Source organism: Balaenoptera physalus, assembly GCF_965194825.1.
Source record: "Balaenoptera physalus genome assembly, chromosome: 7".
Taxonomy (NCBI): domain Eukaryota; kingdom Metazoa; phylum Chordata; class Mammalia; order Artiodactyla; family Balaenopteridae; genus Balaenoptera; species Balaenoptera physalus.
The window spans coordinates 36,361,779-36,389,666 of record NC_138886.1 but is presented as its reverse complement, the minus strand read 5'-3'; the positions used below and the strand labels follow the sequence as shown (position 1 = coordinate 36,389,666).

The following is a 27,888-nucleotide window of genomic DNA, read 5'->3' as shown; positions in this document are numbered from 1 at the left end:
CTGAAGCATTTAAACTGTGGAATACAAAGAGGATTGGCCAGTTGGGAAATGGGGGCACATTAAAAACAGAGACACAGATATGTTATGAGAGGTTGAACAGGTGGACCATAGGGCGAGAATCCAGTCTCTGACTTGCCTTGGATCCTGAACAACTCTCTGACTCCAAACTATGTGTATCCTTAAAATAAATCCTCTTTTTCTTAAGGTTCCCTGTTCCTTGTAATCAGAAGATACTAACACCAAAACTGTAAGCCACAAAGAATCCCCAACCTCATAATTTCAATTCCCCACTCGAACCAACTGGTAGTGGCTGCCTGGAGAACTGTGGGAAATGACTCTGAGGCTGAGTTCAGTGGAAAAGAGTATTGTGGTGTCTGCCATGCAGGCTTTTTTTTTTTTTTTGGTGGGGGCGGGGGTGTGCATGGAAGAGAGGCAGGGATGGTGCCATGAACTTGCCATTCCTGCTCTTAGCCCATATGATGAAGAAATCAATAGATGGAAAAAACTGAGTAGTTAATCACCATATTAAGCTGGATATTTCAGTTTAATAAATATCCTTCCCTTAGCTGTTACCCTCGCCCCACTCTATATCTCAGCCACAACATTTTTATTTTTTTCCTTCTTATTCTGTTTATTTGTTAGAAATAACACATTCTGAATTGAAATGAACTTACCATCATTTCAAGTGTGTACTGGTTACAACTTAGCAAACATCCTTCTCAGGATGCGGTCATTTTATAAAGAAGATGGACTGTCCAGTGGAATGATTTTATCTTATCAATAAAAGTGAGACTTTTCAATGCCTTTATTATCATTGTACTGTATGTACAGACTATCATTTTGTATCACATTATGCAAGATAAATTTCAGAAACATCGGAGCCTCACACACCTATGTGTGTCTCAGAGCCAACCAGGCATGAACAGAGGAAGTAATACAATTGCTTTTGTTAATGTTCTCATGCGACAGGCAGAGGCAGTCAATGTTAGACGTGGTAAAACACATCTAGCTCTAGGTGAAATCTGAGGGAAGATGCAGCAACAAGAAAGCAGCACCGACTGAGCATGCTCCTATTCAGGCAGAGACAGAAAGGGAGTGGACGTACTGTAGAAGCTGGCCATTACGTAGTTTTGGCAGGGGTCACCAGTAAACTCATTTGGGCACTTGCACAAGTATCTTGAGGGGTTTGAAAGGTCTTTCACCATGAAGCACTTGCCTAAATTCACACAGAAAGTTTTCTCCTTCTGGCACGCTTGACAAGATGGCTTGTCCCAGTGGTAGATGTAGATGTGGATGAAGAAGTATTTGCTCCTTCTGTTGATACTGATATTCTAATGGGAGACTGAAGACACACACATTGTCTCAGTTGAGGCTGGCATGCCAGTGATGATCTCATCTGAGTCCACAATGGTGATACTGGCAGAGGCACTGTCATTTCCTAATTTGCTGATCACTTTGCACATACATTCTCCAGAATCAGCCAGTGATGCTTTGTTAAGGCGAAGTTCTCACTTCCCTGGCCTTTTTTTGTATCTTGATGTTTTGAGGTTCGTTCTTTCGGTTTAATTCATTCCCATTCTTGAACCATTTGAATTTGAGAGAGGAGTATTCAGAACTGGTCTCGCACCGAAGCACTAGTTTCGAATCTGCTGCAGACCCCTGACTTTTCATCTCTTCCAAACGGGGAGGCAAGGCGCACCGCTTGCACAGCACTCGGCTGACCTCCTTCTTGAGGTTCCGGACCGTCTCGAGAGGGGGGAAGGATGCTCGGAAGGCGGCCGGCACGCGGCCGCTGCTGTTGGCGGCATTGGGCTCCATGAAGAAGATGTACCTGCTGTCCTCCTTGAGCCGCCCGCAGGAGGGGAATGCGGGGTGGCCCCAGGCGCCCAGGCGCACGCTGAGCAGCGAGTCCTTCTTCAAGCTCCCGGCTTTCACTGCCCACACCTGGTGCACCTTCACCAGATAGGGCGCCTCGTCTCCAGGCTCGGCGGCGCTGGGCGCGGGGCCCGTGGGCCAGGAGGGCACGGTCCGGTTGGCGGCGGGCAGCGCTCCCGGGCCCACGGCTGGCGGCTGGCGCTCGCCTCCCCGCGCCCCTGCGTCGCCCGCCGCCCCCTTCCTATAGAGTGCGCCCCTGCTGCCGCCGCGGCGGGTGCGCATTTCCCTCTATCGCCACCGCGGCGCGCTGAGCCAGCTCCTGCACCGAGCCCACGCTGGGCGGGGATGCCCAGCACACCGAGGCCCCCGCGGGAGCCGCCTCCTTGCCGGCGGCCGCCCCCCGGCACCACGGCCGCGGTCCACGGCAGCGGCAGCGGCGGCGGTGAGAGGGCTGCGGGGCCGGGCCGCGGGACCGGGGCGCGGGGCCCGGTGGCCGGTCCTCCCGGAGCGGTGCGGGGCGCGTCGCCGTCTCAGGGTGCGAGGTGCGTGCTGGCTCCTGGCTGTCGGTTCGGACTCTCCAGCCACAACATTTTTAATGGCCAGTCTCTTGAGTATATAAAGAGGTAAAGCACATCTTACAAACCAGGTATCACTGCATAAGCCAGATGGTTTACAGCCTAACCAAGTCATATGGGCACTTCCCCACAAGAGAGAGAATTGCTCCTGTTACGCTGATGAGGCTTCGCTACACAGAGGGGAAAGCACTTCTGTTCCTCTTGGGAAAGGCATGTGAGGATTAAGTTTACACTAGCTGAAAATAATTCAGTAACAATCTAAACTGTATTGGTCAACTTCAGGTTTGTAAGAGCATGAGATTGAAAGATATGCTTGCAAACGTCCTAAGATACTCATGACAAGAGAAGCCTTTTTGAAATTTGTATTTCGGGATCATATACCACAATTCATATCCCCAATTACTAATCATGTCAGCCAATCAGCTTTTTAGAGCTCCTGTGATGTTGAGACATGCCTGTGCTAGCTCTCCCAATTATAGAAGAAAAATACAAAAAAATTCAATGACTATGTGTTTGTTTCTGTGAAATACTGCCCTTCATTGGACAATTTTTATATGTATTTTTATGGGCTATGAAAGTATCACATTTTAAACCAATAAATAATTTTATTTCTTATCTGTCTGCTAGGGAAATGAGGTAAGCCAGAGAGAACTAAGTCATCCCTGACTAATAGGGGTTCAGAAAGTTTAACTGACACAGCTATTCCAGCTGAACTGGTAAAGTGCTAAAAACTAGTTTGCCTTTAACTTTGACTCTGTTATAAAAAGTTGGGTCAACAAAATTACATTCTTAAATAACTGCTCATTAAAGAGCTAGGTGGGAAGTACATGCTTTTGGACTTTATAGGATCTGGCTAAGATTAACTGCACGTGATACTAGCAACAAGCCTTTGGAGAAATTTCATGATTGCTCGACAAAGGCTGAGGAACCAGCCAAGGTACCGGTCCAGAACTCCTGGAGCTGAGGAATAGCCCACAGTTAGTAGCCAGCATCCAGCTAGGGATGAAGGTGGGGGCCCAAGCGAACATTGCTTTGGAATACTGCAGTGGGCTTCTTCACACCAGTGTGAAGGCTTAAGGCATACCCAAATGCACATGATGAACACCTGTAAATCCTAAGCATGAATATAAGGCTTCAACCTCCCTCTTCTTGTGGCTTTCATGCCCCTCCTATGGAATGAATCTAATTCAACCTTTCAGATCATTTCTGTTTTTCTCCCTTACCCTGCTTCCTGTCCCGAAACGTGGGCACTCCCTTGCAATTACACCTCTGCCCCGGTCCTCTACGTGCTTGACCTTTCAGAATGTCATTCACTCTCAGACCTTGCATTCCGACTTGTGTGTAGCTAATTCCTTGGATAATAGATCCAAGATCTATTATCTAGAAAGATCTAGCCTGATCTTCCTTCCTAGTTCTAAGCCCATATCTTCAACTGTCTATTAGATATTTCCTCACCTCCAACTCAATATATAAAATTTAGTTTGGTTTTTTTTAACCTCTTGACTTCCCCATTTCTTTTAATGGTACCAACTTGGCACTTTCATTCAGACTCAAAACCATGGAGTCATATTTTAATCTTCTCTCTCTGACTTTTAACATCCAAATTCTCAAATTCTTCAAGATTTTTTTTTCTTGTTGCATCTACTCTTCCCTTCTCATTCCCACCATCACCACCTTAGTTCAGATCTTCATCTTATTTCCTTAATTCTAAGATGCCTACATTTTTGTAATTTTACATACCTAAAAATAAAGATTTATTTTATAATCAGTGTATACGTTTAATGTGAGTTTTTTATTACAAAAATCTATCATGTCAATAGTCTTAGAATCAAAATCTATAGCATCTCAGACCTACATAACTGCTTCTACTTGTTCTTCTGGCCTCCATTCCCTTGCTTTTCTAATCTGTCCTGCACACTATTGCCTGATTAATCTCCTTAAAAGACTGCATTCATTGTGTCCAGTGGTTAAGACTCCACGCTTCTGCTGCAGGGGCACGGGTTCATCCCTGGTGGAGAACTAAGATCCCGCATGACGTGCAGTGCAGCAAAAACAAAAACAAAAAAAAAACAACTTCAGTGGTTCCCATTCCCTGATAGGTAAAGTATGCAAGTATACCTAGGGGATCAAGCTGGGCATCGAAGGGACACCACAATCACACCCTGACGTCTTCCTGTCCTTACCAACATTATTCCCCTACCCAGGTCTTTCTGCCATGAACACATCCTCCTCTGCCTCTGTTTGTGTCATTCCCCACAATTAGAAGGCTATTCCTCCTGCTATGTACACCCTACTCAGGCTTCAAGTCCTATGTCTGTTGTGAAACGTTATCTGAACACCCTATCCAGAAGTAATCTCTTCCTCCTCTAAATTCCTGTAGGACTTGTATTGACTACTTATTTCACACTTATTATTAATTATCTGGTATCTTTGAATGTCTGTATATGTTTATGAGTGTAAAGCAATGAATCCGATGTTTTATAATGAACGGGAAAAAATCAATCACATTAGTTACCTCATTCTATATGTCTTATTTCTCTCATCAGATCATAAATTCCTTGCAGTTAGCTCTATTAGGTATACTTGTCTCCCTTGAATTGTGATTTCTTTAAGAAATATAGTCTACTAAGCACTGAGTTCAATGGGGGGGATCACATCTCTCATCAGAGAGGCACCGCTACCCCTATTCTTTTCTCTATGGCTGGTCCAAATCACTTATATTCAACTTCTCCCATCTGCCCTCCTCCAGCACCCAAGCTTATAATCTTAGTAGCACAAGACTGTTGCTCAGGCTTTAGAGTGAATCAAGTGTAAAGGAGCGGGTGAGTTGAAGAACAAGGAGAAATTTCGTGGTGTTCTAAGACAGATGTGTGGAGGCAGAAGGTCACTGCGATGCAGCGAAGGTGAGGGGGCAAGGCCAGGTTGGCAGGGACCTTGCATGATGTCATACCAAGGAGGTCAGACCTTCTTTCTCCTCACTGGAATTGGGAGATTTTTTTAACCAGTGGAGGGACGTGATCAGATGTGCTTTATTAGAGTTGTGGGAGATGGACTGGGAAGAGGAGGAAAGACTAGAAGAAGGTAGGCCAGTTAGGAATACTATTTCAGGACCTGGATATAGTGGCAGCTGTGGTGGTGGGAATGAAAAGCAAGAGGATGGAATCAAAAGAAGGTGGAGAAAGAATGGACAGAACTTGTTGACAGAGATGAGACCAGAGGGATGATGATGGAAGAGAACGAGTGACAGAGGTTTCCACTTCAGACTACGGGGTGGCTCCAGTGCTATCCCTGAAATAGAGGAGAAGCAGGTTAGGGATGGGCTGGAGTAGGTGAGAAGACAATGAGACATAATTTGGATATGTTGAATTTGTAGCTTCTAAAGGACATTTGCATGAGATTGGGGACCTGGAGACAGATATGGGTTGGAGAGACAGACTTGTGATAGGCACAACTCACTCAGTAAAATGTATATCTGTCTTGAAGTACCCTGCTCACTCTTAGCCCAATGCATCCAACTACATTTCTTGTCCTACCTGTTTCACCAGATTTTTATAATGTTCCTGGCTCCCAGTTTGTTATACTTTTACTCTTGGCCAGTTCAGAACTCTTTTTATAATATTTTACGTATAGTAGTTATTTAAGTCTTAGGCAATCTGACTCTTAGACATTACTCAATTTAATTTCATAGAGAATAAAGTTCTGTGGAAGCTCGGGGACTTCAGTTTACTGCACTTAATGTTAAACATTCCGTGGTGTTTCCTGGCCATGTTTCCCCTTTTCCAGCTCACTTCATCCAACTGCTCATGCATATAATCTTTTCTGCCCTCCAGCTTCTATGCTCTTAACCCCTTCTTTACACTTTTGGCCACTGCTTTATTCTTAAAACTTTCTTCTCCTGGGCTTCATGACATTTCCCGCCTACCTCCAACCTCTCTGGCTGCTATACTTCCCCAAACGCCCACTTAAAAGTTAATGTTTTCTAGGATTCCCTATTTAGCCTTCCCTTCATCTCGTTTTAGTACACACTTAGTGTGACCTCATCCACTTGCGTGGCTTAACAAACAGCCATTAATATTATTTCTAAATCTGAAGGTCTAGCCCAGTCTTCTCAGTCCAAACCCAAATATCCAGCTCTTTTTAGGACACCTTTATTCGGATGTGTTCCACGGGCATTTCAAATCAACTTGCCACAGTGAAGTTTTCCTCTTCTTCCTCTTCTGTATCAGTGATGGTATTGTCACCCTCCCAGTAACCTGTGAGCCATCCCTGACTTCTCCTCCTTTCTCTTTCAAACTCAGTCAGCCAGGAAATCCTGCCTATTTTACATTTCAAATGAGCATTTTCCTAGATGAGAACACAGTGTGGTTGAAGATAACAAAAAAGGAGTGAGACTAGCCTGGTGGGAGAAGTTTTGTTGAGAAACATTGGGAAAAAATGGTTGGATTATTAAGTGGGAGAGTACCTTGGAAGGTAACGTTAAGGCCGCACAGAGTATTTCAGAGTTGACGTGGTTGGAGAACCACCAGACATTAGGCAGATGGATGAAATGGTAATTTCATCAGTCACTTGAAAAAAGGGAGCCAGAGCAACTATTACCTTTGTAACTAGAGACAGCCATTTCTTACACTTCATTGACGACATGAGGAATAAAACCCGAACAAGTTACAACTAGAAGCTCAGAAAATCTGACCCTGAATTTAAATGAAGTACAAGTGCTACTAAAAAATAAAAATAATAAGTTCTCTTTGAAGAAGACAAATTGAAATTAGGTATTAGTGATATAACTAGAAGTAGACTGTGTTGAAAATAATTGCAAGAATGACATCATTCGATGGAAAAGTGCTTATAAGCCAATTCCTTAACTGTAAATAATTTTAAAATTGAATATATATAGACATCTTTTTAAAAAATCACCAGGCTTCCCTGGTGGCGCAGTGGTTAAGAATCCGCCTGCCATTGCAGGGGACACGGGTTCGAGCCCTGGTCCAGGAAGATCCCACATGCTGCGGAGCAACTAAGCCCGTGCGCCACAACTACTGACCCTGGGCTCTAGGGCCCGCGAACCACAACTACTGAAGCCTGCTTGCCTAGAGCCCATGCTCCGCAACAAAAGAAGCCACCGCAATGAGAAGCCTGCGCACCACAATGAAGAGTAGCTCCCGTTCTCAGCAACTAGAGAAAAGCCCACACGCAGCAACGAAGACCCAATGCAGCCAAAAATAAATACATAAAATAAATAAATTTTTAAAAAATCACCAAATTGAAATGTAATGATGATTTCCTAAAACATCTGGATTTCTATATGCCTCAATAAAAGTTTTAGGCTAAATAAGCTCTGTTATAATATAATACACTATATGATATATTTATATATTGATAAACATGGTAATTTCCATTTAATTTGGCTTAGATACTAATTAAGTCAAAATAAATGCACTCCCCTCACCAATGTAGTAAGTCAATAGGTAAAGAGCTGGGAGAAAAAGTACTCCAAGCCAGGCAGCTCTGTATGTTTCAGAAGCAAAGGAAAAAATAAAAATAGTCACAGTAAACACTGCACTTCTGGAAATAAACTACATTTATGAAGCAGAAGATTCAAAAAGTGAAAGCTAACCCTCTTTATGTAATGAAAGCATCACTGAGAAACAAATAGCAACCAGAGAATGACTACCAGGAGTCAGCAGTAAAAAAAAATGACATTAGAAAAAAATGGCAGATGTGACAGATTTCAAACCAAAGCTTTCCTCTTACCCCTTGTCATTTTCTCCTTTTTTCCGATTGCAGTTTCAAAGATAAAGGTCTATTGAATTGCTAAGTTACTTACATGAGGGCCTGGAAAGCACACTTGGTGAGGATACACATTGATTTCCATCCTGTGGCACAAGCTCCGTACCTGGTGTTGTTTGAATCAATGAGGAGGGCAGCTATTTGTTCTCTTGGTTTAACTGCCACAGAGCAGTGATAAATAGGCATCTGATTTCCAGACTAAATCTTGAGCCCCGGCTCTCTGAAAAGGAAGAAAAAAAGAGGTGACTCTAAACTCTTCCTGTATTTCTGGACAGTAGCTTGAAAGTAGGACAGTCAGTGTCTGAGTGTTACTTTCCTGTTTTTGATACACAATTCTACCTGATGATTTTATTTTCCACTAGAAAAATTATTTTCTTCTGAGTTTCTTGAAGGTAGAAACAAAAATCTACAATCAAAATCTCAATAGTCTTTTTCACATTGTTTTCACACAGGTTCATTTAAAACATTTATTGATATGCTACTTAGAGGAAAGAAGTAAAAGAGATTAAACTAGAGGATTTAAGGTTCTTTAATAGTCACAGGCCTCAACATACTTAGAACCCTTAGTTTCATGAGATTGAAGGAAAAATCAATATTGTTGCACTTTATCTAAGCTATATCAGGATAGAAAGCTGTTGCTACATTTTATAAAGGAGGAACCTTATACTTTTGGTGCTCAGGGACCCCACAGCCAGATTGGTGGCAAGGGATATAGGCTGATAATCTGCTTATTTTGATTACATTGGTATATGTTCATTTGAACACATCACCATCCTAGCCTTTTCTACCACATAACGTTACATTCTACTTAAGGAAAGCTAAAATTAAAAGTGATCCATTTTCTACTGTATAGCACAGGGAACTCTGCTCAATATTATGTAACAACCTAAATGGGAAAAGAATTTGAAAAAGAATAGATACATGTAATGTGTATTACTGAATCACTTTGCTGTATACCTGAAACTATCACAACATTGTTAATCAAGTATACCCCAATATCAAATAAAAAGTTAAAAAAAAAAAAGTAATCCATTTTTGGGAATGCCCTGGTGGTCCAGTTGTTAGGACTCGGTGCTTTCACTGCGGGGGTCGGGGTTCAATCCCTAATGGGGGAACTTAGATCCCACAAGCCTCTTGGCCAAAAAAAAAAAAAAAAAAAGTAATCCATTTTTAGGAGAGAACATGCTATACTGCCGTTTTTAAAAACTAATGAACAGAATGGGGAGCATATAGCCTAGCATAGGCTAGCACATTTACTGAACTAGCACAGGCTGGCACAAACCAAAATATGAAATTGATTTAAAGAATCCTAAATAAAATATTAGTAAATAAAATCTAACTACGTATGAAAAGAATAATACCTAAATGACCAAATAATGTTTGTCTCTGGACTGTGAGGATGACCCAACAAGAAGTCTTTTGATATAATCTGTTATATTAACAAAAAAGAAAAACTAAATAAATTAGATTTTGAAAAAGCATTTGCGTCACCCATTTCTAATTAAAAAAAAAAAAAAAAACCAAGACAAAAGCTCTTTTTGTCATGTAGGATATCTGGAAACTTCCTTAACTCATTAAAGTACAACTACCAAAATCTATAGCAAACCTCACATGTGACGGTGAAACCAAAAACCTCTCATGCTATTGCCACCAGTATTCACATTGCGTTGAAGGTTGTAACCAGTGCAACAAGAAAAATATATGACATATAAATATTGGAAAGTAAGAATTAAAGCTATTATTATTTGTAGATTATGTGGTTGTCTACTTAGCTATCCCAAGAGGATCAACTAAAATAACTATTATAATGAATGAGAGGTTACTGAGGTGACTAGATACAAAATCCCTAGTAATAATGAACAAGAAAATGTAACAGGAAAAAGAAATCCCATTCACAAGAACCACAAAGACAATTGAGTACTTGGAACTAACCTAATAAAAATTGTGCAAGACTTATATGAGGAAAACTTACTGGAAGAATGTTGATTCTTCCCCAATAATCTACACATTCATTGGGGAGCCCAATGAAAATTTTCACAAGATTTTTAATTGAACATGAAAAGGTGCTTATCAAGTTCTTCTAGAATAGAAAATAAACAAAAATAACCAAAAAAAAAAATTGAGGAAAAAAATGAGGTGAATTTGCCCTACCAGATAAGAAAACAATCTATAAAACTACAGTAATTAAAACAATGGAGTGTCAGAGAACAAATAAACATATGGATTAATGAAAGAGAATAGAGTCCAGAAATTGACCCATGTATTCAAAGGAATTTAGTGTATGATAAACGTGGAATTTCTAAACAGTGGGAAAATGAAAGATTACTCTAAAAATAGTACTACGACAATGGGAGCCATAAGGAAAAAAAATAAAGTGAATCACTTCCTCATCCCATACTCAGAAAAAAATCCAGATTGATTCAAGATCTGCATTTATAAAAGTATAGAAGAAAACACCAGACAATATGTTTATAATCATGGGGTGGGAAAGACTCAGTCGTCAAGAAAAACCAGACAGATTTTATTCAACAGAAATTTAAAACTCCTCAGAGCAAAAGACTGGGAAAAATATTTGCAACATATACCACAGACAAGTGCTTAATAACTATAATATACATTTAGAATTCCTACAGAGATGTGACAAAACATAAGCAAGCTAATGGAGAAAAAAGGCAGGGGAGAAAAACATAATTCTTAGAAGAGGAAATAGAAATATTTCTATAAATATTTGAAAAGATGATCAACCTCACTAGCACTTAGGGAAATACACATGAAAACAAACAAGGAGGAATTATTTTTTGCCCATCAAATCTTACAAAGCTAAAAGGACTGATAATGTATAATAATGGTGATGGTGTTGGGGAAGAAAACTCTCATACTCTGTTGATGAGAGTATAAATGGTTGGAGGAACAATTTGGCAACATCTATCAGAATTTGTAATGTACATAGTCTTTGACTCACTTCCACTTCAAGTCATCTATCATACATGTATACCTGCTAACGTGTACAAAGGTATATGTACAATTACGATCATTGCACCTTTAAAAAATTGGAGATAACCTAAATAACTCTCACTAGGAGACTGGTTAAATATATATAGAATATCCATACTGTAAAATACCATGTACTTGTTAAAAGGAATACCTAAGTATTCCTTTGTATCAGTATGGAATACTTCCTAAGGCATATTACTAAATGAAAAAGCAGCATCAAAACTATATGAAGGGGCTTCCCTGGTGGCGCAGTGGTTGGGAGTCTGCTTGCTAATGCGGGGCACACGGGTTCGAGCCCTGGTCTGGGAAGATCCCACATGCCACGGAGCGGCTGGGCCCGTGAGCCACAACTACTGAGCCTGCGCGTCTGGAGCCTGTGCCCCGCAACGGGAGGGGCCGCGATAGTGAAAGGCTCGCGCACCGCGATGAAGAGCGGTCCCCGCACCGTGATGAAGAGTGGCCCCCGCTTGCCGCAACTAGAGAAAGCCCTCGCACGAACCGAAGACCCAACACAGCCAAAAATAAATAAATAAATAAATAAAGTAGCTATAAAAAAAATTAAAAAAACAAAAACAAAAACTATATGAAGGGACTTCCCTGGTGGTCCAGTGGTAAAGAATCCACCTTGCAATGCAGGGGATGTGGGTTCGATCCCTGGTCAGTGAACTAAGATCCCACATGCCGCAGGGCAACTAAACCCAAGCGCCACAAATACTGAGCCCACGCCTCAACTACAGAGCCCGCGTGGTGCAAACTACAGAGCCCACGCGCCCTGGAGCCTGTGCACCACAACTAGAGAAGAGAAAACACGCCCGCCACAACTAGAGAGAAGCCTGCGCACCACAACGAAGAGCCCGCACACCACAACGAAAGATCCCACATGCCTCAACAAAGATCCCGTGTGCCACAACCAAGACCCGATGAAGCCAAAAATAAATAAATTAAATAAATAAATCTTTTAAAAAGCTATATGAAGTGTGATCCCACGTATGTAAAAAATTATCTAAACTATATTCTATGCATTTTATAGACAAGTATGGATATGTAACTAACCGTATTGTAGTCATTAAACCACATGTTTTATTCCTAAAGCAATTCAACATTCAAAAAAGCACAATTCAAACAGGATTTCCAATCTTCATTTATGCCTCTTAAAAACTTAGAGAATTCAGATATATAGTCTTTACTATTTTAACTATTTTACTATTATGACATCCTTTAGTATTCTCTCTATTCTTTGCTTTTCCATGTAAATTTTAGGATCAACTTGCCAAGTTCCATGAGAAACTCCATTTGGGATTTTTATTGGTTTAATTAATTTTTAAAATTTCTCTGTCCCTATAGACTGAAAACTCCTTGATGACAAGAGACCACGTCTGTCTTGTTCTTACTGTGTTCACAGCACCTAGCCAGTGCCTAGAGGATAGTAAGTACTCAATAAACTCATTCTAGAATGGTTGGATGAATGAATGAATGAACTACGATAGCATAATGATAATATAAAATGTTTTATAGGCGTTAAAATTTTATTTTGGGGCTTCCCTGGTGGCGCAGTGGTTAAGAATCCGCCTGCCAATGCAGGCGACACGGGTTCGAGCCCTGGTCCAGGAAGATCCCACATGCCACGGAGCAACTAAGACCGTGTGCCGCAACTACTGAGCCTGCGCTCTAGAGCCTGTGAGCCACAACTACTGAGCCCACGTGCCACAACTACTGAAGCCCACGCGCCTAGAGCACGTGCTCTGCAACAAGACAAGCCACTGCAATGAGAAGCCCACGCACCACAACGAAGAGTAGCCCCCGCTCGCCAAAGCTAGAGAAAGCGCGTGCGCAGCAATGAAGACCCAAGGCAGCCAAAAATTTAAAAAATTTAAAAATTAAAAAAAAGAATGTATGCACATGCATTTTTAAAAAATTTTATGTTCAAACTATAGTAAATTATGGGAAAATGTTCACAATGTATTATGTGAAAAAAGTAGGCTTCAAAAAATTTTAAATAAAATGATCCTGGGGAGGGGGTGGGGTGAGATGTGACAGGGTAAGAGAGTGTCATGGACATATATACACCACCAAATGTAAAATAGATAACTAGTGGGAAGCAGCCGCATAGCACAGGGAGATCAGCTCGGTGCTTTGTGACCATCTAGAGGGATGGGATGGGGAGGGTGGGAGGGAGGGAGATGCAAGAGGGAAGAGAAATGGGAACATATTGTATATGTATAACTGATTCACTTTGTTATAAAGCAGAAGCTAACACACCATTGTAAGGCAATTATACTTCAATAAAGATGTTAAAAAAAAAAAAAAAATTATAGGTTTTGCTATGCTGTGTTTTTATTGTAGTTAATTACGAATTTACTAATAATTTTTATGTCAAATTTGATTTTCCCTTAGAAATAGAAGCTATTTAAAAGAGTGATGTTTTAATTTTTTTAATTTAAGTTTGTTATTTTTTTTGCTGGTAATTTCCTATTTTATTAGTGACTATGGCCTATAGATCTCTATTTAGGGAACTCTTTTTTGGCTGAGTTTTACATGATCAATATTCTGTGTACAGTAGAAAAAATGATTATGTAATTAAGCTTGCTTGATGTACACTTTAGTCTTATGTTATTGTTTATTGCCTCCTTATTACAGCAAATTCTGAGGGGCCTTTGTTAAAAAATCTAAGAGTTCGTAAGCATTCTACATTCATTTTGAAATATGTATTTCAGGAATCTGTAATGTCCCAACTTACTGCTTTTTACTTTGAATTCCACTTCATTATGATAATGTGGCCACTATAATGTGCATTTTGTTTGCATTTTTCTGGTGTAATCTAATCTGTTGTTTTATTTTAAATTTATGATACATTTCATTTTCATAACACATTCACTTTTATTATGGATAATGGATACACTGAACTCATTCTTGCTGTGTTATTTTAAGATTTCTGTTGATTGTGTTTTCTTTCTTTTTTTAAAAAAATTGAGGTATAGTTGATCTACAATGTTGTGTTAGTTTCAGGTGTACAGCAAAGTGATTTGTTTATACATATCACATATATATTCTTTTTCAGATTCTTTTCTCTTATAGGTCATTACAAAATATTGAATATAGTTCCCTGTGCTAGACAGTAGGTCCTTGTTGGTTATCTGTTTTGTATATAGTAGTGTGTATATGTTAATCCCAAACTCCTAATTTATCATGCCCCCTTTCCCCTTTGGTAACCATAAATTTGTTTTTTATGTCAAAAAAAATAAAATAAAATAAAATGATCCTAATATTGTAAAAAAAAAACTATCTATCTATACTATATATAAAGTTTATGTATGCATTAAAAAAACTAAGAAGGAAATAGAAAATAACAGTAGTTGCCTGGGTGGTAAAATTGCAGATTTTAATTTTCTTATTTATACTTTTCTAAATTTTCTATAATTAGCATATAGTACTTTTAGAATAAAATAATAGACATAATTTTAAATGATTAACAAAAGAAAATATCACAATATTTCAAGTTTCTGGGATAGTATGAGAAGGAAGTGCTAATTTGATAAGTTCAGGGGATTAGGTTGAGTGACTGTATTCTAGTTAAGGCTGGAGTTTTGTCAGTGGACCAAAGGAAAATTTTAAACTTTTTCTTTTCACTTGAAGTAGAACACATACACAAAAAAGGGGCACAAATCATAAGGTGTACAGCTCATGAATTGTTACAAGGTGAACACACTGTGTAACCATTGCCCAGGTGAAAATGGACTGTTAGCAGGGTCCAGAAGCCCCCTTCCAAGCACTGCTTCCTCCCTCCTCCATAGAAGCTGCTCACTGGGTTCTGCAGGACCTCCAGGCTCAGGTTGCCAGGCAAATTCAGGGAAGTCCACTGGGGAAGCGGGTAGAAACACCTCTGGGCGAGGGGAAGAACCTTACCACCACCCCAGCCTCCCTCCCAAACTGGGAGCCCCTGGCCACTGCCAAAGTGTGATACCAAGATTTTCTAAAGGTAGAGTGCAACAACACCTAAAATAAAAATTTAAAATACCTCCAGACTCGCTCTCTCCTGTCTTCCTCCACTGCATCTGCCATTGTGACCCCAGAGATGGGGAGAGGTCAAACGTCACCACAGCAAGGAGATGAGGCAGGGGAAATTCATGCAAGAGAGAATAAGCCCACTTCTTGCAGCCCCATTGGATGGCGGGAGGAAGATGGGAGTGGGGTGGGGAGACAGTGACCAGGGGAGCCTGACTTGTATTCTCCCTCTCCAGGCTGAAATCTGGAGTGTGCTCTGGGGTGTTGACAGGTTAAAAGGGATGACAAAAATAGAGGAGATTTGACCCAACTTGCCATTTGGGACCTGGGATGCCTTAGTCTGTTTGAGCTGCTGTAACAAACTACCAAAGCACTACCATAACACATAGTGGTTTATAAACAACAGAAATTTATTTCTCACAGTTCTGGAGACAGAATGCCCAAGATCAGGGTGGCAGCATGGTGAAGTTCTGATGAGGACTCTCTTTCGAGGTGCAGACTATGGACTTCTCCGCTTCTTGTGGTACCTTCACGTGGCGGAGAGCAGAGGGAAAGCCAGCGCTCCCCTCACTATTTTTTTTTTTTTTGGCTGTGTTGGGTCTTCGTTGCTGCTCTCAGGCTTTCTCTAGTTGTGGTGAGCGGGGGCTACTCTTTGTTGCGGTGCACGGGTATCTCATTGCAGTGGCTTCTCTTGTTGCAGAGCACGGGCTCTAGGTGCGTAGGCTTCAGTAGTTGCAGCACGGGGGCTCAGTAGTTGTGACACTCGGGCCCTAGAGTGTGCAGGCTTCAGTAGTTGCGGCACACGAGCTCCAGTAGTTGTGGTGCGTGGGCTCAGTAGTTGTGGCTCGCAGGCTCTAGAGCGCAGGCTCAGTAGTTGTGGTGCACGGGCTTAGTTGCTCCGCAGCATGTGGGATCTTTCCGGACCAGGGATTGAACCCGTGTCTCCTGCATTGGCAGGCAGATTCTCAACCACTGCGCCACCAGGGAAGTCCTCCCCTCACTCTTATAGGTGCACTAATTCCATTCATGAGGGGCTCCACTCTCATGATCTCATCTAATCCTAATTACGTCCTGAAGGTCCCACTTCCTAATACATCATATTTGTGGGGGGGGGGTGGTTTCCAACATATGAATCTGGGGGGACACATTTAGTTCATAACATTGCCTCTCAGGATGGGCCCCCTTCACCCGGTCCCATCAACATGGGGTGGCTGCAGCAGTGAAATAAACAGCGTGGTAAGGTTAGGGAGAGGGAGGCTTGGACTGAATTTCCCAGATATTCTCCATCTTCTCCTGGATGGCAGTCATTCTCAAGGGAGGCAATTCCATCCCCAAAAGGGGTATATTCCAAAATGTGTATGGGGGCAGGTAATCTTTAGCTGTCACAATGAAGAACAGGTGCTTTTGGTTTCACTGGGTAAAAAGAATTTTCTTGCAATGCCAGAAATTGTCCTGCACACTAAAAAATTCTCCTGCCCCAAATGGCAGGAATATTTCCACTGAGAAATTCTGCTAAAGTATTATGCCCACTCTCCTTTCACCATATGTAGAAAGCTTAAGGAATTTGCAATTCCATAAAAAATAATAGAATTGTCTTCTGCAATTTGGTTGGGAAGTTCAAGAGGGTTAGGCATCATGGATCTCCCTCCAGGCACAGAAATTCCTAGTTAATCATTATATATTTACAGACTATGAAGCAAGCCATGGTCTGAACTTGAAGCAGTGTTGCAATCAGAGAAATCAGCTGGGCCACCAAAGAGTAATTGTTAAATAACTCAAAATTTTTCTTACGTTTCCCAAATATGATGAAGGGTATACATAACCCTCAGCAGCATTTTTTTGTAAAATGTCCACTCTTCATTCCCATCCATTTCCTCACATCCAGTTTGCTTTTTCTCACTTAACTAAAAACTCTATTTTAAAAAGCACTCTCCCTCCTTTTCTAGTCTCTGTCACTAAAGCTCAGCTCTGAGGGCTGACTTGGAGAATGTTCTCATTGCTGGGTTTCAAGCTGGGTATCTGGGGGCCCGATGGCTCAGCCGTGAGCAGAGTCTTGTGCAGGGCACCCAGGCGACAGCTGCCCTTTGGTTGCTCATATTTGTCAAGCACACGGCAGGCCAAAGATGGGGCCTGACCAGATGAAGAGTAAAGATACAACAAGCCACTTTCATGGTGCCAACTCCCTTGGTCCCTGTCACACACACCAAACAGGACAACACAGAGACAAAAAAGGCCCGTTGACTGCAATGCGAGATGTGGGACACCCCATTGCTGAGGAGCCTATTCTAGGCTACAGCAAGGAGTTTCACATTCTGCAGCCCTATTTTGAGGGGACTGGGGCAGGAAGCCCCTTCCTCCTCAGAACCCGGAAGGCCTAAGAAATCATGCCATGATATCCTCCCGGGGAAGGTAGGGAGGTAGGTGGGAGACAGGCTACAAGCCTCCCATTCTCTCACGTTAAGGTGTCTTTAAATAGAAACACACACCAAACAAGGTTATATATTGACCAGTGGGCAAAAATGTTGTGACCAGAGGCTCACAGAAACCTAAGTTTATGTTTCTCTTAGGGGTGATAAACAGTTCGGTATTCACTAACTCGGCGTTTCACAGCAACTGTATAGACCCTAGGTACTGCAAAAAATGAGAATAGGCTGTATTATGATGAACACAGCAGTATGTTTGGGCTTCACACACAGCCCATCTCAGGGACTCCTCCTCCCTTCCCAGCGGACCCCAGACCACACTTTGAGAACCACTGCTCCAGAGCACGACAGTTCAACAGGCTGGCGCTGGGAGTAGACTGTAAACTCCATTAGGGTCACCACAGCTATTTTGTTCATCTTTGTATTTCCAGAATCTTGCATAGTGCCAAGCACATAGTAGGCACTCAATATGTGAATTAAATTAAAATGGGCTGGGATGAGATATTTATGAGAAGGCTAAAGAAACCTGAGAAAGGCAGAATGGTCTCTTTGGTGCTGAAGGTCAGCTCAGTCTTAATCTTCATGATTTTATGTCGAGAAGATTATTTGACCTATTGAAAGTGATTCAACATGTTTTAGATTATTGAAAGTGAGAACAACTATATCAAAGATATGAAAGAGGATTTTTTTAAAAAACAAAAGTCAGATGTGGAGAAAGCAAACTCATACTCAAAGAATATGAGACATTGATAAATAAATACAAATCTATACTGATGAACTATCTTGATTATTGAAGTGGATTTTGCAGTGTGAATTTTTTTTTTTCTTTTAAGATGCAGGATTTAAAATCAGGCCTCACCTCACATTTTTCTAGTACTGTGTTAACATTTATGTAAACTTTAACTACTCTGGATTGGGAAACAAAACATCATTGTTCCTTATCTTTTCTTATACAAACACAAGCGTTGGGTCCATGGCTTTGATGAAATAACGATTGGTAACTCCTTGTGTCAAATTCAGCCTCTGCCTTACTTCCATTTGGCCTATGGCTTCTTCCACAGCAAAGACCAACAAATGACACCGTGTACATTTTTAAGAGGGTCCACAGTTAAATTCTGGTTCTAATATCCCACACAATGGGATCCTTGCACCCAGAAGGTAGAGGAGGGGCAGGCACTAAGCAGATTGCTAGAAACTGGTGGCCATTGCTAGAAACTCCTTCTTGTGTGTGCAAGTGCAAGGGTGAGGAAACACAGCACAGAAGTGAGGGAGAGGAGCCTCTCACAATTGTCCAGCTGAATTAGTTTCCCATGGCAGCCGTAACAAGTCACCGCAAGCTGGGTGGCTTCAAACAACAGGAATGTATCCCCTCACAGTCTAGAGGCCAGAAGTCCAAAATCTAGGTGGTGGCAGGGTTGCACCCCCTCTGGAGGCTCTAGGGAAGGATCGTTTTTTGCCTCTTCTCACTCCTAGTGGCTTATTTGTGATGTGACTACATCACTCTCGTCTCCTGTCCGTCTCCACGTGGCCTTTCTCTGTCCTGTGCATCTCTCCTCTGTGTGTCTCTTGTAAGGACCCTTGTCATTGGATTAAGGGCTTACCTGGATGATCCAGGATGATCTCCCCATCTCAAGGTACCTAATTCCAGAAACTCTTTTTCCAGATAAGGTAACATTCACTTGTTCCAGGAATTTGACAGGGACATACCTTTTGGGGGATATGATGGTGAATTTTATGGGTCAGTTTTGCTGGGCCATGGTACCCAGATATGTGCTCAAACATTATTCACTGATTGGCCTCCATATTGTGGGTGGGCCTCACCCAATCAGTTGAAGGCCTGAATAAAACAAAGGCTGACCTCCCCAGAGCAGGAGGGAATTCTGCCAGCAGACAGCCTTTGGACTTCATCTGCAATATTTGTTCTTCCTGGGTCTCCAGCCTAACTGCCTTTCGACTCAAACTACAACTCTTTCCTGAGTCTCCAGCCTGCTGCCTCCCCCATCAGATTTTGGACTTGCCAAGCCCCCATAATCATGTGATCCAATTCCTTAAAATAATCCTCTTTCTCTCTATATATATTTACATCCTATTGGTTCCGTTTCTCTGGTGAACCCTACCTAATACAGCAGACCACCATTCAACCCACTACACGAGTATCTACCCCAGGGGAGGGGGGATTTGTGAACACTTGAGACTTCCCTTGAATGTGGGGATAAGTGTAAAGGTATCTTGCAGTGGACAAATCCATTAAGTATTAGTTCCTGACGTGGGGTGCCATGGGTGTTACACACTCTCTAAGTGTCTTCCCTTCCCAGTTCTTTTAATTTTCTATTAGTCAGGGTGATTTCTTATCAAATTCCGCACAGTGGCTCAGCAGATGGACTCACCACTGACTTCATGGAGACAGAGAACCTTCCAAGGAAACTCCCTCCTGCTTCCTACCTTAAGCTGAACATTTGCTATAGACTGACTCACTCTTCTCCTTGCCTGGCGGATAGTGAAAGGAGCAGGGCTGTGAAGTCAGCCAGAGCTGTGCTTGAATTCTGCTCTGCCATTTACAGTTGATTGATCTTGGACAAGTTGCTTAACTTTTCTAAGGCTGACAGTACTTTTGAAGAGATAATATTCAGAGGGCTGGTACCAGGTTGAAGGAGACACTGACGCAAAATGTATACCCAGTACCTGACACTCAGTGAATTTCTTTCCTTTCCCCCAACCAGGACGGAATGGTGACCTTCCCAGGCCCCTCACAGACCCCAGCAGCCTGGGGCGCGTGGACCCTCCCTGGCCGCCGGCATGTGCTGCCCCATCTCAAGGCTCCCGGACCCATCTCCTCCTCCCCGCAAGACGAGGGCCCTCCTGTCTCCCCACCCTCGTCCTCTCCTGCAGCAGCCCCGTCTGTGCCCACTGCCCTTCCACCCTGCGTTGGGCCCTCGGCCTCCATGAGAGAAAGGCTGCCGCACTTGGCTGTTCTCCTTCCTTCTTGGAGCCCAGAACTAAAAATAGAAATGGCCAAAGCCTCATGACCAGGCTTCTGGGAAGGCCGGTGGGAACAGCTCAGGGTTTCAGAAAGGAAGCGTGATGTGAGCCCGGGAGTCAGGCGGCCCAGAAGAACGAGGAGATTCCTAAAGAATGGGGCTTGGCAGACCCGCCGCCCTGCCCTCTGTTGACAGGGAGCCAACTGGTGAGCTGCCAAGGCCAAGTGCAGACCTGGGCGCCTGGGTCTGAGGGGCATAAGTCACAGCTTATCATCATAGACTATGGACGAGAAGGCAACCTAGGCGCCAGGTGAGGGTGAAGTCAACCTTTCACCTTAAACAGCTGTGGATGGAGCATAGGGAGAAGGCAGGGCTCCTGAGGCACCAGACTGTGTCAGGGTGACCTGAGGCTCCTCCGGTAATGGTGACGGGAAAATAGAGGCCCCGGGAAGTGCTCCAGGGACGGCGGGTGAGCAGGGCCCACCCCCTGCTGCTGCTTCAGGCTCCCTCAACCACCCACGCTGCACAGACCTGGAGGCCCTTACAGATAGATGCTCCTTTTATCAGGCAATGGCGATACCTGTTTTAAACATCAGCAGGTTCTGAATGCAGCCGGCAGAGAGCTCTCCACTGTTCAGGAAACAGGCGCCCCGGGGAGGAACGAAGTTGTGCTTTCCCAGAACTGTGCTCAAGTGCTGCTGGAGAAGCCCAAGCTCCTTCAGACTCCTTGGGCAGACACACCGGAATGCGATGAGGGAGTAGAAACAGGTGGCTCCCACCTACCCGATTACGATTACAGCAGCAGCTTCCAGAGGCAGAGGGGATGAGTTAGCGTCAGGCATAACTGGGCAGGAAGCCCCAGGCTGTGGTTTTTACCAACAAATATTTGTAAATAAGTTGCAGAACCCCTAACACACTGGTCTGGGCTGTGTACGTGTGCGTGTGTGTGGGTCTGTGTGTGTGAGATGGGGGACACATTTATGAGAATATAAAATAAAGCATGCAGACACAGAGGGGAGGAATAGAAGAGACGGATGGTAGAGTGGAGTGAGACCTGCAGTCAGGACCCGAGAGCCAGAGGAGGAGATGAGGCCTGAAGAGACTCTTGTGGCCTAAAGCAGCAGATCTTATTCTTGAAGGATCTCCAGGAGCTGTGCTGCACTTCCTAAGAGACGGTGTCCAAAAGCAGGAGGCATCTGTCAAGTAGAAGACAAAAAGGGCTGTTGACCAGCAGGCCAGACACAGATGAGAAGAGCCAGTGGTCTGGGAGCAGCGGGGGCAGCACCAGATCCCCAGGGCTTGTTAAGCGCACCTGGCACCGTCCCTGCTCTCCCTCTGCCTCTGTTTCTGCTGTTAGAGCATGGCTCAAAATCAAAACCAATAAGTTAAACCTTTTTCCCTCCAGATTTTCCTTTTCTTCTTAACGATAAACTTATTTTGTATGAAATATAAGAGGCAATTAGAGAAGAATATAACAACCCAGGTTTAAAATTTTAGCATTATGCCATTTTGCATCAGATCTTGTTCAGAGAGAAAATATCACAGATGCAGTGGATCTGTGGATCCAATCTTTCTGTTTCTAAGAAGCTGCTTCATCTCTAACAGCCCCATGGTCAGTGGGGCTGCCTTGTGGGAGTGGACAACACATCCCTCTGAGAGTGATGTAGGAAAGCAGGAGCTGAAGTGGTCCCTAAATTCACTCTCTCTTCTCAGGAAGGAGGGCAGATGGCAGAGGGTGGGTGTGTGGGCAGGTCTGTTGTTAAATGAGGTCTAAAGAAACAGGATATCTAAAGACGGCTTCAAGCTGTATCCATGTAATTAAGAGCTCCGGCCCAAGCACTGGTACCAGTTTTTCTTGTTTAGGACTTTAGTCTTGCTGGTTGTCCTTTCACTCACATCTTTATTGAATTTTATACCCTTATTTACCATGTGCCCTTTTAACTGCCAGGGTTCATGAACCATTACTGTAATTTTCCACTTATGTGACTTGATCTGCAGATGGGTGCTACCATACTTAATCAAATATTTCCTGTTTACTAACCTGCAAAATTAGGACAATAATACCTATTTCAAAAATTTCCCAAGGGTTGAGATAATATATGTAAATCACCTAGCGCAGTAATTGGCAATATAATAGTAAATGTTTTTTCCTTTTTCTTTCTAAATTCTCATAAAACATCTGTTTGAGAACTCCATTTAGGATTCTCGAAGAATTGCCAACAAGCACCACAGTTAGAATTTCTGGAAACTACTTTTGGCTCAGTAATGGAAATTGTGGCAATTCCTTTCTTCTGATTAACCTAGATGCTGGAAAACCTGCAGGAGTTAACAGTGTTAAAGTATGATTTTTTTAAATGTAAAAATATAACAGTTACACAGTTATAAAATGAACGAGTCAAAGATTAGTTAGTGGGTATCATACTGGTACCCATTAATTAATGAAGGCACCAGTAAGATGTTAAGACTGTTTCAAAGGAGAATTTGAGGAACAGAGAGGCAATGACAAAAGATAAAATGGTTTTGCTAATACACGCAAAACTGGTTAATATTCTCACACAATAAAATATAATGTTTGGGGTTACCTTTTCTACAGAGGAGAAATCAATTGTATCTTCACCAGACAAAATTCACTTGCATTGCTAAGGACAAGAACCTTTTGCATTACTATAAATTTTTTTACAAATTTACTTCAGCTCCTCCAGAGATGGAAAATAGCCTGGTCAATAAGAAATCAATTTGCATAAACCTGTAGAATCAGAAAATGACAGAGATTCCAGCAGGCAACGATAAGCATTCCACTGAAAGGAAACCTAGTAATCTCTCTTGTCCATTTCCAAATCTTGGACAGTTTTCCCCAGTGATACCTATACAATTAGACTGTGATCTAGGAGGGAGGCTTTGGAATTTTCTCACCCTGAATCATGGGACCAGGCCCCTGTTATAGCCAGTGCCTCACTCCCCATCTCTGATTACAGGAATTCTCCTCTCCCTGAGCCATGATGTGGATTAGGGTGAGGGTGCTGAGGCAGCCAGTTCCGACATTAACCATTTTGTTCCTGTGTTCTGTAGCTCAAGGGCTAGCTGTATATGTAGCACCACAAACTGCTCCAACTGGCTTCCCAGACTGCTCTCCTACTTTGCCCTTGCAAACCCTCAACCCAAGCCCGAGAAATAATTAACAGACCCTGAGGGACTTCCCTGGTGGCTCAGTGGTTAAGAATCCACCTGCCAATGCAGGGGACACGGGTTCGAGCCCTGGTCTGGGAAGATCCCACATGCCACGGAGCAACTAAGCCAGTGTGCCACAACTACTGAGCCTGTGCTCTAGAGCCTGTGAGCCACAACTACTGAGCCCACGCACCACAACTACTGAAGCCCACACGTCTAGAGCCCGTGCTCCACAACAAGAGAAGCCACCGCAGTGAGAAGCCTGCGCACTGCAATGAAGGTAGCCCCTGCTCACCAGAACTAGAGAAAGCCTGCATGCAGCAACGAAGACCCAACGCAGCCAAAAATAAAATACATAAATAAAATTTTTTTAAAAAAGCATCTGCCCTCCAATGCAGGGGACATGGGTTCGATCCCTGGTTAGGGAACTAAGATCCCACAGACCGTGGGGCAACTGAGCCTGAGCGCCGCAACTACTGAGCCCACAAGCTCTGGAGCCCATGCACTCTAGAGCCCATGCGCGCCACGACTAGAGAGCCTATGTGCAGCAACTACTGAGTCTGTACACTCTAGACCCTGCGTGCCACAACTAGAGAGAAGCCCGCATGCTGCAACGAAAGATTCCATGTGCCACAACTAACACCCGATGCAGCCAAGTAAATAAATAAATAAATACTTTAAAAAAAGGAAGAAATGCTTCTCAAAAACACACACACACAAAAAAATAACAGACCCTGAAATTTGCCAAATTTCACAAAATGGTTTGTTGAACAATTCATCATGTACTGCCTTGGAACACCTTTTGTGTCATATTTTTTAACTTGTCTACAATTTTTTTTTAACATCTTTATTGGATTATAATTGCTTTACAATGGTGTGTTAGTTTCTGCTATATAACAAAGTGAGTCAGTTTTACATATACATACATCCCCATATCTCTTCCCTCTTGCATCTCCCTCCCACCCTCCCTATCCCACCCCTCTAGGTGGTCACAAAGCACCGAGCTGACCTCCCTGTGCTATGCGGCTGCTTCCCACTAGCTAACTATTTTCCATTTGGTAGTGTATATATGTCAATGCAACTCTCTCACTTCATCCCAGCTTTGTATACAATTTTTAAAAGAGTTATTTCTTCTGTCTTCAATTAAGGTACACTTCTTTGATAGCAGAAACGATCCCACTCTACCAGCACCCAATATTAGGTGTTAAATTAGGTTTTCAAACAGGTGTTTAATTAGATGTTAAACAAATATTGATTGAAGGGATAGATAGAAGGTGTTAGAATAGAGAACTTCCCTGCTCAGAAAAACTCTTTGACTTCCCAGCGCCTTCAGAATAACATGCAAACTTATCAGAGACCTCACCCTCCCCATCCACGTTGTCTACATACTCCTGCCAGCCGGATGCTTACTCCCAATACATTTTTTTTTTTTTTTTTAAGCATCTCTGTATCTCCTCTCTCAACCTGGAATGCTCTTTCCCTTCACCTTCAGGGCTTAACTAAAATACCGTCTCTTCCACGAAGCCTTCCCTGATCCCTTAAATGTGACCTCATCACTTGCCTTGTCCTCTCAACAGCTGGAGTGAGACCATGAAAGATGAAGGCTGTGGAGCCAGGTGGCCTGAATCCACTTAGTTTTGTGACCTTTGGTGAGTGACGAAACCATCCTGTGCCTGAATTTTCTAAGGTAAATTTGGGGAGAATAGTACTGCTCACCTCAGGGTTTTTGTGAAGATTAAATAAACGAATACACTTAGAAGACACCTGGGGACTTCCCTGGTGGTCCAGTGGTAAAGAATCCACCTTACAATGCAGGGGACGTGGGTTCGATCCCTTGTCAGGGAATTAAGATCCCACATGTCGCGGGACAAATAAGCCCGCACGCCACAACTACTGAGCTTGCGTGACTCAACTAGAGAGGCTGCGTGCTGCAAACTACAGAGGCCACACACTCTGGAGCCTGCGCGCCACAAGTAGAGAAGAGAAAACCTGCGTGCCACAACTAGAGAGAAGCCTGCGCACCACAACGAAGAGCCTACATGCTGCAACAAAAGATCCCGCATGCCTCAATGAAGATCCAGCATGCCGCAACTAAGACCTGATGCAGCCAAAAATAAATTAAGTAAATAAATAAATAATAAATAAATTTTAAAAACACGAATTACAATTTAAAAAAAAAGAAAAGAAGAAGATGCCTGGAACATAGTCAGTGCCCAGGAAGATTAGTTATTATTATTCCTTTTGGATGCTCTCCTAATTCTATACTGGAGCCTTGTCCAGTTAGTTCATTCTGTCTCACATAGATTTTATTTACTGGTTGCTCTTCTGACCCATGGCTGAAGTAAGTTCCTCAAGGGATGTTTAGGGAACATTTGCTGAATGAGTGAACAAATTAAAGAATAAATGAATAGTTAAATGCTGCCCTGGCTTTCAGTAAATAACTCCTCATCAAAAAGCAGATTTTTTCCTCATGGTATGTGGGACTTTTTTTTTAAACCACCAAAACTTTTGAGCTTCTCTTTTGCAATTTCAGGCCTCTGTTTGCTCTGAAGTGTAATGTTTGCATAGATGTGACACCTCCTACAGCAGCAGGATCTTTCCGGCATAAACCATCTTGGGCATATTTGTTTTCTGGGTGTAATTCAGAGTAGTAACTTGATAGTCAATTTGTCTTGCCTTATAAAATTCACACATATAGTAATTTTTTCCTAATGCAAGTCCCAATGCAAGTTGGAAGGAAGGAACATTACTGCTGGAAAGTTATGTTACCTTGAGCAATTCACTTCCACAACCTTTCTATTTCCTTAGTTTTAAAAGGAGATGATTTCACTGCTTATGAGGAGTGAATGGTTTGCACCACACATCTAGCCGCCCAACTTTTTTTTTTCCACGTAGAAATCTGTACTTTCACCTTATTTGGAAAATTGAAAAATTTGACAACTCTGAACCTTTATTCCCTCTAAGAAATATTGGCTGGCACTGAACAGGAGTTGTGAGTTGGGTAGGCACTCTCCAGACTGCCACCGTGCCACCACTCCAAGTTGTCTCCATGACACCCCTTCACTTCTCTGTGTTATTTTCCTATGGCTGCTGCAACAAATTACCACAAACTTAGTGGCTTAAAACAACACATACTTATTATTTAACTCACATATTTCAGAGTTCTGAAAGTCAGAAGTCCAAAATGGGTCTCACTGGGTTAAAAACAAGGTGTCTAGCCCCCCAACTTTTAAGACTCCCACCTGAGAGACAGGCCCGCAAAACACCTAGCTCTGAAAGACAATGGGGCTGGTGTCCACAAGACCCACAGGACTATAGCAAACGAACCGTTCCTTATCCGTGCCTGAGCGTTCCCCACAGCAATCCCTGCACAGGGCTCAGCGCAGAGGGAGCTCAAAAGAACGCTCACCTCCTAGGCTTTCCATGAAAGAGGTTTGATTGCTTACTTTACAAGCTGCTGCCTGAGGGTCTGGCTTCTAATTTAGCACACAATGAGGGGCTGGCTGCGATCCTCCCTAGAGTCCAGAGTCTGGAGTTTAGGAAAGCTGATGGGCACTTCCCCTGCCTTCTCCCGCCAGTTGCTCCAACAATAACATTAAGTCATCAGTATCTCCCTAGAAGGAGTTTGTCCACACCCCAATTTTTAGGGCTGCTACCCAAAGGACAGTCCCCCAGATCACTCAGCTCTGAGAGCCAAGAGGGCTTGCATCCACGAGGCCCCCAGGACAATAGCAAACAAAGAAGCAGTTTTTAAATGGGCTACCCCAAACTATCTATAGGTTCAATGCAATCCCTCTAGAGATTCCAATGGAATTTTCACAGAAAAAAAATTCTAAAATTTGTATGGAACAAGAAAAGACTCCAAATAACCAAAGCAATCTTGAGGAAGAACAAAGCTGAAGGCATCCTGCACCCTGATTTCAAACTATATTACAAAGCTATAGTAATCAAAACAGTATGGTATTGACATGAAAACAGACATAGACCAATGGAACAAACTAGAGAGCCCAGAAATAAACCCATGCATATATGGTCAATTAATTTTTGACAAAGGAGCCAAGAACATATAATGGGGAAAGGATAGTT

The 27,888-nt window shown here is 42.8% G+C and overlaps 1 protein-coding gene and 1 pseudogene across 2 annotated transcripts in view; one reads left to right on the top strand and one right to left on the bottom strand.

The window, feature by feature from the left end:
• The window catches only part of CCIN (calicin), a 399,321-nt gene that overhangs the window by 95,205 nt on the left and 276,228 nt on the right, over positions 1-27,888 (top strand). The window lies entirely within an intron of this gene.
• Positions 788-27,632, bottom strand: LOC309663922 (annotated as a pseudogene). Its single transcript, XR_014268434.1, has 3 exons — positions 21,689-27,632; positions 8,275-8,457; positions 788-2,481 (listed from the first exon to the last, which is right to left on the bottom strand). The product of XR_014268434.1 is annotated as an uncharacterized misc_RNA (transcript).